Source organism: Uloborus diversus, chromosome 4 (assembly GCF_026930045.1).
Source record: "Uloborus diversus isolate 005 chromosome 4, Udiv.v.3.1, whole genome shotgun sequence".
NCBI lineage: Eukaryota > Metazoa > Arthropoda > Arachnida > Araneae > Uloboridae > Uloborus > Uloborus diversus.
Window position 1 is genome coordinate 33,479,511 of NC_072734.1, and position 15,251 is coordinate 33,494,761.

The following is a 15,251-nucleotide window of genomic DNA, read 5'->3' on the forward strand; positions in this document are numbered from 1 at the left end:
AAAATAATAGAAATATATTAAATAAATATTTCTAACGTAGAATAACAATTGGAAACTTTTTTTGTGTAGTTTTGAATAAGAAAGTCTTCCCGATATGATTATAAATGACTCTTTGTATATGTACGGACCATTTTTTATACGTTATATCAACAATTGCTTTTCATCACCTCAGACTGTCCTATTGTCCCCCGAAAAGCGCGAAATAACGATTGGCTACTGTACCACGGTAGCGTAGCATCTGATAAAGTAAACAATCAGAAAGGTACTTGTTTTATTAATACGATTATTTTATAGATGCCCAATTTTCTTGAACAAACCATCGCGCCGTCGTAGTTGGCAAGACTGTGGTGCCCGCCACTAGTGGCATGGATGGGGTGAAATTCCGAAGTACCTCACCAAAAGTGGTGAACACCAATTTTGCCGGAGGTGATTTTATCACTTTAACGACTGATCATTTATTTTTTCCTGTGTTGAATAGAGCTTTTAAAGTTTTAATTAAGATGGCATGATATACATAAAGCTAAAAGTAGTTAAAAAGTTGTTTCTTTAAAATTAAAAATGGCTTTGATGACTCAGAAAAAACTGCAACCAAAAACAAATTATGAAATTATCAAAGTTCCTGAGAGAAAACTTTTATCCAATAATTGTTGATATTTATAACAGTACTAGAAATATGCGTGTTACTCATCCAATCCTTCAATTAAGAAAATAAATAAAAATTAAGAAAAAAAAGAAGAAAGAGTGTATCTTAAAAATACACTAAATATTGCTACGCTTCTAATTATTTTTTTTCTTTTAAAATCTCCCCATCCCCTTCTTTTTTTTCCTTATTTCTTAATGATTGACAATAGATAAAAGTGGGCATTATTGATTTACAATGGTGTAATTTTTGTGTGTTCATTAGAAGTTCATTTGATTATGACACTTATTTACTAAACTGATAAAATATTACGAGAAATAAGCAAAAGCCTAAAACAGTTTTTGTTTTATTTTCAATTCGTACTGATATTTTTTAGTAGTCTGAGAATTATAAATCAGTTTTCTCATAAATGCACCATAAAAAATATCGTAATACAAAACCAATGTCATTTTTGAAATACTTTGTTATTTTATTTATTTGCTTTGTTTCGATTCTTTTAGTCTAAAAGGGAAAAAAAGTTTTAAATATTTTCTGTCGAGAAAGTTTGGAAGAAGTATATCGGCGAGAAATGGATAAATATAATTTTATTGTAAATAAATATAATTTATGGATAAAAATAATTCTTATTTTTGTTTAAATACATGAAAATTGTCTTGTAATGCTTTGTATAAGAAGAAGATTTTTGAAACACGGAATTTAATACCTAGAAAAACGTTGTATAAGTTTTAGTATTTCAGAAAAAAAAATAATGCACTGATAGAAAAACCTAGCTTTTTTTAAAGATTTTTTTAAATGATTTTAGAAAACTCATTAACTAATGTTACTCATAATACTAAAACAATTAAATTATTTAACACATTTAATTTTTTGAGTACTTGTAAAAATCTAATTTTTACAGACACGAATTTGGCTATTATCTTCAATGAAAGTCCAGAAAGCACAGAAGTAAAAATATTAACCATCAAAATGAAAAGGTTTTAGATTTGTTTTAACAATTCATCGTTTGGTTTTTGAAACAGCTGTACTGATCCTCTGCAGAGGTGAAACCACTCCCCATTCCCTTGATTTTAACATACATGCCAATTTTAATACGGTTAATTTTTAGCATGTACAGACTGTTATGCCCAACTCCCGCCTCTTCGAGGTAGATTCTCGGTGCGCTAGAGATCTCAGCCATATATTCTAAATAGAAATCCAGAAAGTGGTATAAAAAACAGGGAATGAAAAAAACTTTAACCCACTCATTTTAAGTTTGGAATTAAACTAAATTAGTAAATATTTCATTAAAATAAATCATCAAAATCTAAACACAGGTGAGCAAAAATGATGGCCCCGATATTAAAAAAAAAAAAAAAATCATATTTTTGAAACTACAGCAATCCCATCAAGTTCAATCCGGATAAACGAATTCGGAATAATCCGGTTAATGAGAAACATTCTTAAACAAACAGACATATTTTATTGCAACAATAAAGAATGCTTTGTAGCAAAATTACACAGTACCATTCCTCGCTAATACTTTAATCATTTATTGTCAGCTGTAGTGGTGTCGGACTGACTCTCCCAGTAAGCGTATATTTTATGTTAAATTAGTATCATACTTTATAGTTTTTTTTCTAATGCAGAATATGTACGCTTAATCAAAATAAAATCCGAGCACAAGTCGTATTTATAGTTCCATTCTTGAAATCATTAGTCTTCCTCTACAAATTCCACTCGCAGATAATCTTCTAATATTTCTTCCACCACAAAAATAATCCAAATGAGAACCCAATAAACGTGTGCGGGAAAAATGAGGTTCAACTATTCTTGAGTTTAAAGAAAAATATACCAACTATGTTTTAAATTACAAATACTTGATGTGTGGCTCTTTTTACATGGCATGGACATACGTCCAATATGTAATCCAGTTTGTTCCATGCATTTTGTAGGATTATCATTTTGATGATGATCCGTATTGATCCATAATGCTGCCTTATAACTCCGTCAAAGATTTGTAATTCTGATTTGCATTCTTGAGTATCTGGTAGTGTTTTATACATTGATAGTTGATAAACAGTGTCTTTAACGTAACTCTATATAAAATAACCACACCGTATGTGAAATAAACTAGATTAGACAATTGCCGCAAAGCAAAAGTCTCTTGCATTAAGAATTTGTTATTGAAAAACAAATTGATATAGTAAAATCTCGTTTATCTGGAATCCGTTTATCTGGATCTCTGGTTTTTCTGGATATCCGGTTTATCTTGATCGAATTTCTAGAGCTAAGTACCTATATTTGCTAAAATAATAATTTTTAGCTGTGATATCAAGAACGAAGCAATAAAAACGCCAAATGTTTGTTTTTTTGTTTTGATTAAATGTACAACTTCTGCATAGTTCGTAAAATAAATACATATTAATAGCCCAACAAAGGAGTGTCATTCCGAAACCACTGTAGCTGAACTAAAAGTATTAGATAGTTGCGAGAAACTGTACTTGATGATTTTGTTATAAAACATTAATTCTTGCTGTAATAACAGAAGAGATAAATAAGTCTACTTAAGAACGTGTTTTGCTTACTACCCATGTTTTTCGGATTATCCGAATTGCTCTTGTTTAGGTTAATCCGGATAAACGAGATTGTACTCTTTGAATTGCTGTATCACTTATTGTAAAATGTGCAGCAATTTTTATACTACGATCTACGATTGTTTAAAATCGGGTCCTTCCTTACAGTTCGTCCTGTATTTTGCTTAAGGGTCATTCTCCAGAAAACGTAACTTTTAAACGCAAATATTTTGAATTTCGAAACCCTTTTTTTTTCTTTTTCGTTCATTTTTACATGAAAGTGTTACCTACCAGAAGTAACCATAAACAAAGGCCCAACTAAGTTCCAATTATTTTACTCATAAATAAAGAAAAAATACTTTGTTCAAGGATATATAAAAAAAGAAAAAAACTTTTAATATTTAAAAATTGAGACCAATTTAATATCAAAATAGTAATTTTGTTAATTGTGCAAACAATCAGCTCTTTTAATGATTACTGGGAACATAATATTAAGCTTTCTTAGTTAAAGGACGGCTTAATTTGTAGTTTCAAATGTATGTTAAAACATAGTATTTGGAAAATTTGAGGATATTGACAAGTTATAATTTTAGTAGAATGCCTACTATTGATGTATTTCCCTTCGATCATTTATTTTCACCTCAGAAATAACGACATTGAGTAGATCTGTCACGGAGGTGAGGAATTTTCCATTAAAATAGGCCTAATAGATACATTTTTCAGAGATTTTTTTTTCCTTCGTTGCTTTATGTTAAGCATATGAAAACATGTTCATTTCTTTTTTTTACATTAAATTACGTTCCTGTAATTCATGTTCACGCAGGTGATAAGTCAGAATAACCACAAGTTTTTAAAGCAAAATCTCTCTTTTTGTTTTTCGTTAAAAATCTCACAAATTCAACTACGGCTGAAAATAAACAAGGGGGCTCCCTTGCATCATGGAAAAGAAAATTTGATGTCATTACTGCCACGTGTTAATGAGGAATGGAATTTTGTGTTTAGGTAACGGAGGTGAGAATTTATTGTGTGACATGACTCCTTCTCCTACTAAAATGAACTAAAACACAGTCTTAAGAAATCAAATACACTTAAACAATTAGTATTTGAGACACTTGTGGAAGTAATAATAAATAAATAAGTATATACTTTTAGTTAAACAAGTTATTAAGTAACATTAACAGTCACGCAAGGCGTGTGGCATGCCACGGAGGTGAGAATTCACATGTTGTAAACCAAAAATATAATAAAATAAATATTATTATTAAAACATTTTAGGTAGGTTTAAATAGATACATTTTTGATGAAATTAAAAATCAATATTAAATGAATTATTTCTTAACGTTTTTACTGTAAAAGGCGTGTGACAGAAAAGTTACACTTTTTGAAGAATGACCCTTAACTGTTAATAACGCAACCAGTCTCTTAATAAATAACTGAAGAGAGAAAAAAAAAACCACTAAAACAAACACAAAAGCGTATAGTTGCTTGAACTAAAACTTTGTCGCCCACTTAATCTTAACGAATATATAAATCTCAACGAAGGCCAGAACTGAAACCTATTCATCTTCTAGTTCTCAGTGATTTTCAAGGAACACTTCCGGCGATTAAAATCGTCGCACTTGTGATATACAGGACAAAGGAGGCTTTCCCTGTTCTAAATCCAGGTTTCATGGATAAACAAAGAATGGAATTTTAATTAAAAGTGTTTTGGTACGTAGGATAAACTGTTCTTAACAAAAGAGAGGGGCAAGTTAAGGGTGTGTTTTCGGAAGCTATTGTTGGATAGGTAGACTTAAATCCTGCTAATGTTCATTAGTCAAAGAACTTCAGAAATTTGATTTTCAGAAAAAGTTTAAGAAGTATCAATATTGCTTACATTTTGAGAAAAAAGAAAAAACTAATTTTTTCACCTGAAAGGATAAATATGTACATTAGGGCGTATCGAAATTGCTCAGAGCTCATAGCGGTAGTGTTGTGAACTGCCAACACTAAAATGGGTGAAAAATTGTAAATTTCTAGATTGATATCTTCTGTCGCCTCAGTGGGCCTAAAGTTTCTAAAATTAGACTAAAAGTGATGAAATTTCAAAAATAAATAAAACCAGATATTGTCGATCGGTTTGGGGTAGCGCTCAAAAGTCGCTCATTTGCAACAACTTTAAACATAAAAAATTCAAAATTATTGGTTAATACATTCTGTTGCCTCATCGGCATCAAATTTGGAAATTTTGACGTATTTTGGTATTTTGCTGTGTAACTCTTAACTGTTGGCAAAATTCAAAATTTTAAGCTAATATAAATCACTTACCTCATTTAAAAAAGACCAGAAATTTTATTTTACCTTTCAAGCATACAAGTAACAAAAGCATTACTGCTGTAATTATTTTTGTTCTTAAATAATGGCATATATCTTCTGGATTTTAGTGCGGCTTTAAAAAATCTCTCTCTCTGTTCTGCGGCTCAGTTGTTTTCCCGAAGGTTGCAGTGACTAGTTTTACAATCCGCTCAACTGTTTTTTTTATGCCAGGGAAATTTTAAAAAGTCCCCGCAGGCCATTGACATACCGTCCTGTATGAGCTTCAAACGTTCTTGAGAGCTGATCTCTTTGAGAACTGGATGTGATGTCACATAATAAGCTTGCCAGTCAATGAGACCAACATAGCCTAAAGTTAAGTTGGCTCCAAAGTTAATAGCAGGAATAATGAATTTGCGAACAGTTTTCATTTGAGCTAGTTTTCCTTGCTTTGATAATCCGCTGACCTGCAAGAGTTCTAATATGCCATCTCTCATTAGATAACTTTGCTAAAAGAATATTTTCTGGAGCAGTAAAATAAGCGTTGCGAAAAATACCTGGTTCAATTACGTAACAATATTTCTTAGGCAAGTACCGAGATGAGCTGATGACATACCACAGTTGTCTAGCTCCATCCTTATGGAATGGGATTATTGAATTTTAATTCCAAACCATGATGGTGTGTAGACTCTTGATTGAATGCAATCTAAGTTAGCAAACTCATTTGATAGGTCTGACGTAAATATATCCCCGAATTCGATTTGCAGTTGTTAGCCATGGGGCCTAACTCAACGTTCCCGGTTTTCCGGTCAGCTAGACCTGAACAACAAACGCCAAAACTAATGGCGATGCAAATGTCTAACATGTATTTTTGTTCTACACTGAGAGAGGTGGGATCAATGTTTGGCATCTCGCATTCAATACAATTAAAAGCAACAATTGGAAGCTTTTCGAATCCTTTGAAGTTTCGTCCAATGTCTCCGCTGTAAGATGAAGGACCAGTTAACTTGGCTTATGTACTACTCAAATAGATGTCGTAATAGCAACTCATTGGAAAGAAGTAAGCAGATAATCCATTAGACTGGTTTTTGAAGTGTCATTTCAAACTTGCGAATTACACTATTAAATACGCCTGTGTACAGTACCTTCTCACTCTAGATCAACAAGGCTGCTAAAGTCATCCTGTAAAGCATTTGTTACGCATTCGTAAAAACTATTAGACATATTAAAACTGGAAGCACTTTCAGGTGTAACATGTCTCATGTACGTATACCAGGAACCGATACAATAAAGTAATGTGCTTCTACAATTGTCCTTTGGAACTGCTTGCACTCGAGGGTTTCTGATACTGAATCTGAAGCCCTCTAGGATCCGTCCATCGAAATAAAATCCAGATAAAGGGAAACAATGCAAAACAGTGAGTTTCTCACTAATTTGCATTGAAAAAGGGGTCCCCTGTAACTCTAAAACACGTGTCTGTATTAATCCGTAATTTGTGCTATCTGACGCTGTTATTCTTATTTTACTAAATATGGGTATATTTTGGCGAGTTTACATTGATTGTGCTTTATGAAAGCAGTAAACAGCTATGCAGCAAAGTACCAAAATGTGTTAAATATTCCAAAGTCGGATGCCGATGAGGCGGCAGAAGATATCAACCCGTAATTCTAAATAAGTTTTTGTTTAAAGTTGTTGCAAATAAACAACTTTTAAGCGCTATCCCAAACTGATCGACAATTCTTTTTAATGATGGCTATTCACAACTTTTCCGAACTACTGCTAAAAGATCTGGGAAATTTCTATTTTTCGACACATCCTAAAGCATATGCATTCTAAAGACGGGATATATTTTATGCTGTTACAGATATACAACTGATTTTTTTAATACAAGTAATACTGAATAGAGATTAAGTTCAATGATAAATCCCATTAAGTATTTAGGTAATTGTATCCTGTAGATTGTATGCTAATTATTGTGTATGGAAAACGTATATGCTTTCTTAAATTGTTCAAATATTAGAAAACGTCAAGCAATATATGTTTGAACTTTAACAGTTAAATACGATTATGAAATATCCGAACAGAGCATCTCTCCGAGTTATAAAGCTATTCCATACAGTTATTTAAAACGGAAAACACAATGAGGCTGGATTATATTTAATTATTAGCTCCATTTATGATTTGATTGAGCATATCTTTTTAGTCTGTGTAATAATATTAGCAGTATCACCACTACCGGGATGGGTGGTGGGTCGATTCGCTCCAAGTGGAAGAAAAATTCTAAAACATATATGTTTGAGCTTCAACTGTTAAACTTGATTATGAAATATACGAATGGTACATCTCTCCGCGTTAAAAAACTTGTTACATACGGTTATTTGAAAACGGAAAAAAGTTCGACGAATTAGCAAATGGTACGTAGAAGGAGTTCGTAGTTTATAGTTGTATTTTAGTGTTAACTTCCGCTACACTGCATGATTAAAATGTTTTTGAGAATTATGTATATTTCACATTTGAATAAAACATTTTTAGGGAAAGAGGATCACAGCACTAGTTATGTGTTACCATATTTAAAGTAATATTTTACATTAGTAATAATATATTATTTATTTTGCCCTAGTAGCTCCTTGTTTAAACCAGCTCCAGGTTTAAACCTTGTTTAAATCTTGTTTACCTCCAGTTATCATAAAATAAAAAGGTTCTGATAAATATTAAAATGTTTAATTAGGATTTTTCAAATTAAATGCCGTATAAAATAAAATAAAAAGCATGTTTTATTTAAGTTGAAAAAAAAATAAGAGGAAAAGTCATTCACACAAATTTTCAATAAAACAGGCTTGTGAATTTCTATCTTGAGGTATCACATATGATTTTTTTTGCTCCTCTTTGTTAAACATAAATAAAATATTTTAAAAAGCTGGGGAATGTGGGGCAACGTGAAATAGTTAAGATGACTGAGTTTTTTCAAATGAAATTGCAGTACATAAAGAAATAACACAGTATTTCATAATAATACTTGCATTGAAGCAATATTTTCAATTTTTGGTTGTAATTTTGTGCCTTCAACAAGAAGTAGAAAATTTTAATTTTTTTTCATGGGGGCAAAGCAAAAAGAAAAAAAAAACATTTTTCTAGTGAAATATTTTTTATTCAACTGTAGAACACATTTTTGATTAAATAAATCAGTAAATAAAAGGTTGAATGAATAAATGAAAGGATAATGAAACAATAAAGGAATAACTAAATAAATGAGTAAATTAATGTATGAAGAAAAATTGAGTAAAAGAGTGAATGAATTAGAAAATAAATGAAATAATGAATTAATAAGTCAACAACAAAAGGAAAGAAGGTTAATAAATAAATAAATAAATAAATACCCAAGTGATTTAGTGAATGATTTAACGAGTAAATTACTTCACTTTGCCCCATCCACTTTTCGTCGAATGCACTTGACTAATTGTACAAAAAGGAAAATAATAATAATAATAATGTTTAAGTAAGCTTTGTATTAACTAATTAAATTATACCGAATAATATATAATATTGTATAAATAATGTATAAGATTGTACTGAATATTAGAAGCATGCTTTCAATATTTTTAATGTTATTAACAAGAACTTTATCATTTTATAATTTAAAAAAATAAGTTTTGAATTACAACAAAATATTACAGTGTGAGTATCAATTTTTGAAAGTTGTATGTATTATTATATGCTTTTATCGTGAACGATTATTTTTTCCAGACTGGTGTAAACTACATGTGCTATTCATAGCTAAAATAATACCAGATAGATGGTGCTTAAAGAAGAGTAAAATTTTCACCACTTCACTTACCCCACATTCCCTTACTAACAAAATAAGCTGCCACTTTGCTTCATAACTTTAAAACGATTCACATTTTGTACCAACTAATAAACCATGTTGCATCATATTTGTGCCAAGAATCAATGTTTGCTTCTTTAAAAACATTCTGAGAGTCTGAAAATTGTTTCTACAAAAAAAATATATCATCCGACCACAGAAAATATACATTAAGGTCTTCAACATTTCTTTGGAAGATGATACATAAAAAATACACTTAGCCTAGCGCAAAAGCTCAGATATTTGAAACACCTGTTGAGAATATGATCCAAAATGTTAATATAAAAAATAGACCCAAGAATAGTTCCATTTCATTTCTAATATTTCTGTTACTGCTGCCATTCTCTGTGAAACTCAATTTAGAAGTCATGAAAGGACCTCGCTCCTAGTCGTCAGTATTTGTAAGTATAATGCTCCGACTTTCCCCATTTCTCGTAAAAGAATATGTGAGTTTCGTATCAACCGTTTGATCCATTAATGAAATTGATATTAGTGGGTTTACGAAATCGTACACCGTATAATATATTTGAAAGTAAGGTCATTTTTCTCGAACTGTAATGTATTAGACGTACTAAAGCAAATGGTTTCGGTAATGATAGAAAAATAATACTTGGTGTTTTTAACTCTTAGTTAATAGTAAACTTATCGCTGGTATAACTTGATTTTATTATTCGAAAAATTAGGAGCTATAACTTCTAGAAAAAATATTTGAGAGTTATCAATGTGAGTAAAATACCGTTCTATGACATCTAGCTTCAATAAATTTAAACTCATCATTTACAATTAACCAAACAACAAAGTGCAATAATGTGCTGTAATTTACGCTTCCAACTTTTTTTTCCAGCAAAAATGAACACCTAAAATCATGATGTGTACCGACTGGAGATGTAAGATTCATATTACTCGACAAGTGAAGTATGTTTCATTTGGTCTAACCTAAAAACCATTAACTTGATTGGTTCATCCTGCTCATCAACTTTTCAGTCAATAATGCAAGTATGTTGTGCTTTACTGTATTTTATTATTAACTAGCTGTCACCCGGCGTTGCTCGGTCCATCTGGAAAAGAAAGACTGCGTCAAGGACGCACGTTCAACAATCTGGCTTAAATAGAAGAAAAAACGATGGCGTAAAATTTCTCGTCAACGTGTCGGTTTTACATTGATCCGACGTAAACTGAATTTGTATGAGAAGCATGAGCACTCATCATTGACTCATTTTTATGTATATCGAATGAAAAATAAAAGTTGTTCAAATAAGGGGGGAACACTGAAAATCAAACCAACTACTGATCTTTCATTTTTGGACTTCCTCATGGAAAAAATCTAAACGATAGGGAGAGGTGACGTATATCCCTGTTGGTGTGTTAGAGATTCTATCACAGTGTGCATTTTCCCAGCGTCTTCTCCTTCTTGCACGATATATGAAGAGGAGAGACCCATCACCGGCAGATCTGTACTCATATTTCTGTTTTCCGTGGCGAATGAAGTCACGTGGAGGACAGAAGTATGAGTACAGATCTTCCGGTGATAGGTCTTTCCTCTTCATATATCGTGCAAGAAGGAGAAGACGCTTGGAAAATGCACACTGTGATAGAATTTCTATCACAGTTGGGACTTATGAGAACTCTTTCGTTTAGTTTTTCCTTTTACACTCACTATAATAATCATAGAACTAATTTAATAATTAATTATTTGTATTACCGTGTTGTCATTAATGGGCCTTAAAAATAAAAAAAAATGACTTTAACCGGTGGCATGAAATACTAGTTGGAATACTCATGTAGGGGAATATGGGGCAGAGTGAAATGGCGAAATAATGACTCTGCTGTTAGCGTAACCTATCTGGTAATAGTTTAACTATGTAGCAACACATGTATCCTACTTTAGTCCGAAAAAAATAGCTCTGAAAATCAAAGAATATGATAATACTAGCAACTTTCAAAAACTGATACTCATATTATAAAATTTTGTTGTATGTAATAATTATGTTTGTTTTCATAAAATACTAAAGTTCCTGTTATTAAAATAATTGATGCATATTAATTCAGACCAACTAGTAGTCAGTGCAGTATCTTTTTATTTAATATTAAGATTATTTGCTTTTAAAGTGATCTGTATATTTAGTCAGGGGCAAAAGGGATACGGCAAAGTGAAATGGTTTATTTGGTTTACTCGTTTAATCCTTCATCAAGTCTGACGTATTCATTTATTAATTAATATACGTAGTTTCCTTCATTTAATAATTCCTTCAATTATTTATTCATGCACTTCTTTTCTTATTCATTCACAATTTTATTTACTCATTTCTGTTTTATCATATATAAATGTATTTATATTTAATTTGTTCTGCAGATATTGCTTTTTTTCTTTTTATATATTCATTTATTAATTTGTTTACTCATTCGTTTGACCAAAAGTATTTTTAATGATCAAATAGAAAGTATTTCATGACACATTTTTTTTTCATTTGCCCCATGCAAAAAAAAAAAAAAAATCTACTTAAAAAAAATAAATTACAAATTTACTACCAACAGTAACACATTTTTTTCAAGGCATTTTTCACAATAAAATATGTTGTAATTTCTTTATGCACTGCAATTAACAGAGAAAAAAAAAATCATTTCGAAAAAGGTAAGTTTCCTTTACAAGTTTCACTTTGCCTCACGTTACCCGACCTGCCGTTTAGATCGATGGTGATGTGTTTTAACTTATATCATTTGTTTTTCTTAAAATATTATTGACTTTTTATCTATTGATATTTTCAATGAAATAAATGTCATTTTCATGTGTAATCAATATGTTTCTTGAACGGAAATTTAACAAATCATAAGCTATGCTAAAATTCCTGCTTTAGAGGAACAGCTTTAAAGTGAAAAGCTTTCATTGCTTTAGGAATATTTATACTGACAATTCGAAAATTTATTGTAAAAAATGAAACTAAATTAAAAAATCGCAGTCATACGGATTCACTGACAGTATTCTTTACAAATATTGTTATTTAGGATCGCTCACTCTCTCCTTCCAATCTTTTTTCAATTCGCAGTGACTCTCGCAAAGCATCAATTTTTATTTAAAATGTTTTCTATTAGCCGTTTTTTTATGAATATTACTAGCACACATTTAAACAATTTTTTTTCAAACTTATTTTTTTTTAATCATGAAAAAAAGACAGGAACATGCATTTGCTTAAAATTTACTTTTTTTCGGGAATTTGCATGCACTAACATCAAAAGAAGCGAAACTATGTAAATGCATACGTACAATCCACTAAAATACATTTCGAAACTTGATAACATTGGCGTTAAGAAGTATATAATTTTCAAATTCTTCTCTACTCCAAAAAGTAAAAAAAAAAGGAGGGGTATCATCACTTATTTTCAGGTTTTATTAATCATCCCTTTTAGGTTAACATACAAGTAACTTTAGAATAACAACGAGTTATAAGCCCGGGGGTAAGCAAGCATAGGCTGCGCTGAAAGTCCTTCAAAACTTTACTAATCATAAAAATATGTCTCGCTTTATGTAGGGTTTGCTCTTAAATGCAAATTTTTCTGCCATAAATTCAACATTGTACAATTCAAATATTTCTAATTTTATAGCTAAATCCAAACTCCCGGTAAATTATGTAACGTTATACGTGAATTCGACTGTAATTCGTTTACTATTAAGCTAAAACCAAATAGAACTGCAATTATCCAGTTTTTATCAGACCGGTAAATATCTCCGGTTTCAAAATTTCCGTTTAAAACACTATCAAAAGTTTTCAACGCTAGTTCAGAACTCGACCCGCGCGTTGATTTTACGAGATCTTAAGTTAAACGGTTTCTTTTATAAAACTCCCACAGTATCTCTTTTCAAAAATTCTGAAAAGGCGTTAAACTTTCAGAAAGTTTCATCTTTCTCACATAGTTTTGATGATGTTTCAGGCGAAATTTTAAAGAACACCGGGTCTGTCCAATGTAGGGAAACTCACAATTGCAATTAATTTGATAAATTTCATAAAAATAACTTGCGTACTCTTTTTTTAATGATACAAGGACTCATCATAAATATTGTAAATTTTACAAAGTTAATTGCAATTGTGGGCTTGCATTCATTGAACAGATCCGGTGTTCTTTGGTCCTGATTTCGCTTGAAGAGCATCAAAAGTGTCTGAATAAACAACTGTTAAATATGTCTAGGATTCCTCAACTTTGTTGGGATTCGAATCTCTTTTTCAATTAATTCAATTGTTATGATTACTATTTATGATATATTGTCATTACAAGTAAGGGTTGAGTTGTTTACAAGTTACTGCTCATCAGAATTACTGTTGAGTGTGCTTCCAGAATTCGTGATATTAATGCTTTTGCAAGTTTTGAACATAAACAAATATTTTCATATCTAACGAAATAATAATAAAACTGAAATTACATATTCATGTTTTTTTGCATGAGCAATTAATCATAATGACATTTATTTTTTATGTTTGAGACTTTATATCAAAACTGACAAAATGTTAGCAAATTGCGAGCAAAAAGATAAGAAACAATTCTTGCAGCAAAGTACCATTGTTTTATAAAGTCATCATTTCGTCATCCATCATAAGTTTATTCTTAACTTTTAAGAGAATCTCCTAAAGAAAGAAATGGCTTCTTAGAACACCAGATGACATAGAACTAGAAATTTATACAGCACGTTAAGCTGGTTTTACCACTCATCCGTCATCCCCGAGGGCAATTGTAACGTGGAAGAAAAGAGATACCAAAAATATGACGCACAGAAACTTTTTGCTAGTTTTTTCTAGTACTTATTTTCCAGGACATCGATTTCTGTGGATTGTTGACTTTAGAACTCGCGTCCTGTGGTTGATTTTATTTGCCAGGTCATGCGTATTTCATCTGTAGCGTAAACTGCTATGTCAGCAATTCCGATGGACTCTGGTCATCGAATAATGCTGAATCAAATCTTTACCGTCAGGGCGTTCTGTAAAGATATTTTCTGCCTTGAACTCCTTTGAGTTTTCAAAAGAACATTTCAACTTAAGAAATGGGAAATACTTTTGCGATATTTACTTAGAGAACCTTAAGTAACATATAAAAATGATATTTATATAGAAGAATACATATTTCATCAGGAATCAATTTTCTTTTTGTGTATTAATCTTATTTCTTGTAAGTTTTTAATAAAAATATTTTTTGGATAAACGAAACCTGTCAGCATTGTGAATGCTACACAGATACTAATCACACCATTGCGACGCAGCCATGTTATGTTTGCCAGAACTATAGCTCCCATTTTTTCCTGCATCTTTAATAAAGCAATTAAATAACAAATTCCTTATGTAAAAGAAAGAGTACATATGTCCTGCATCAAAACGTATAATTAGAGCATATATGTATATGACGTTTATTTGACATTATGTGGCACATGCATAAAGAATTGCAATAATTTAATAATGAGATGGGTCCAGAAAAAATAGAGGTTTTGGATGCCTGAAGATTTGTGTAACAATTAGTAAGCTTAGTTTCAATGATTTGCATTTTCAAGCACAACAGTGAGTGTAGTAGCGATACATCTTTGCAGACGACCACATTCATACACAGAAAACAACAAAATATGTAGTGCTTGACAACTAGTTGTGGGGGTTTATTAACTTGCTTCGTATTTTTTTTTCTCCCATTCGAAGGGAATTAAAACATTTGAGTCAGAAACATAAATGTTTTTACGGATTAATTACCAATTGATAAATTAACAATTCAATTCAAAATGTGTTAAATGTCATGTACCAAATGCTACTGCTTTTTACGATCTTATTATCTTGACTTGGAATTATGTCTAACTGTTTATTAAGTGGTCAGACTTTCCTAGAATAAATGCAGGGATGTTTATAAAGCAAAACTCAGGCTGACACCACAGTCCCTA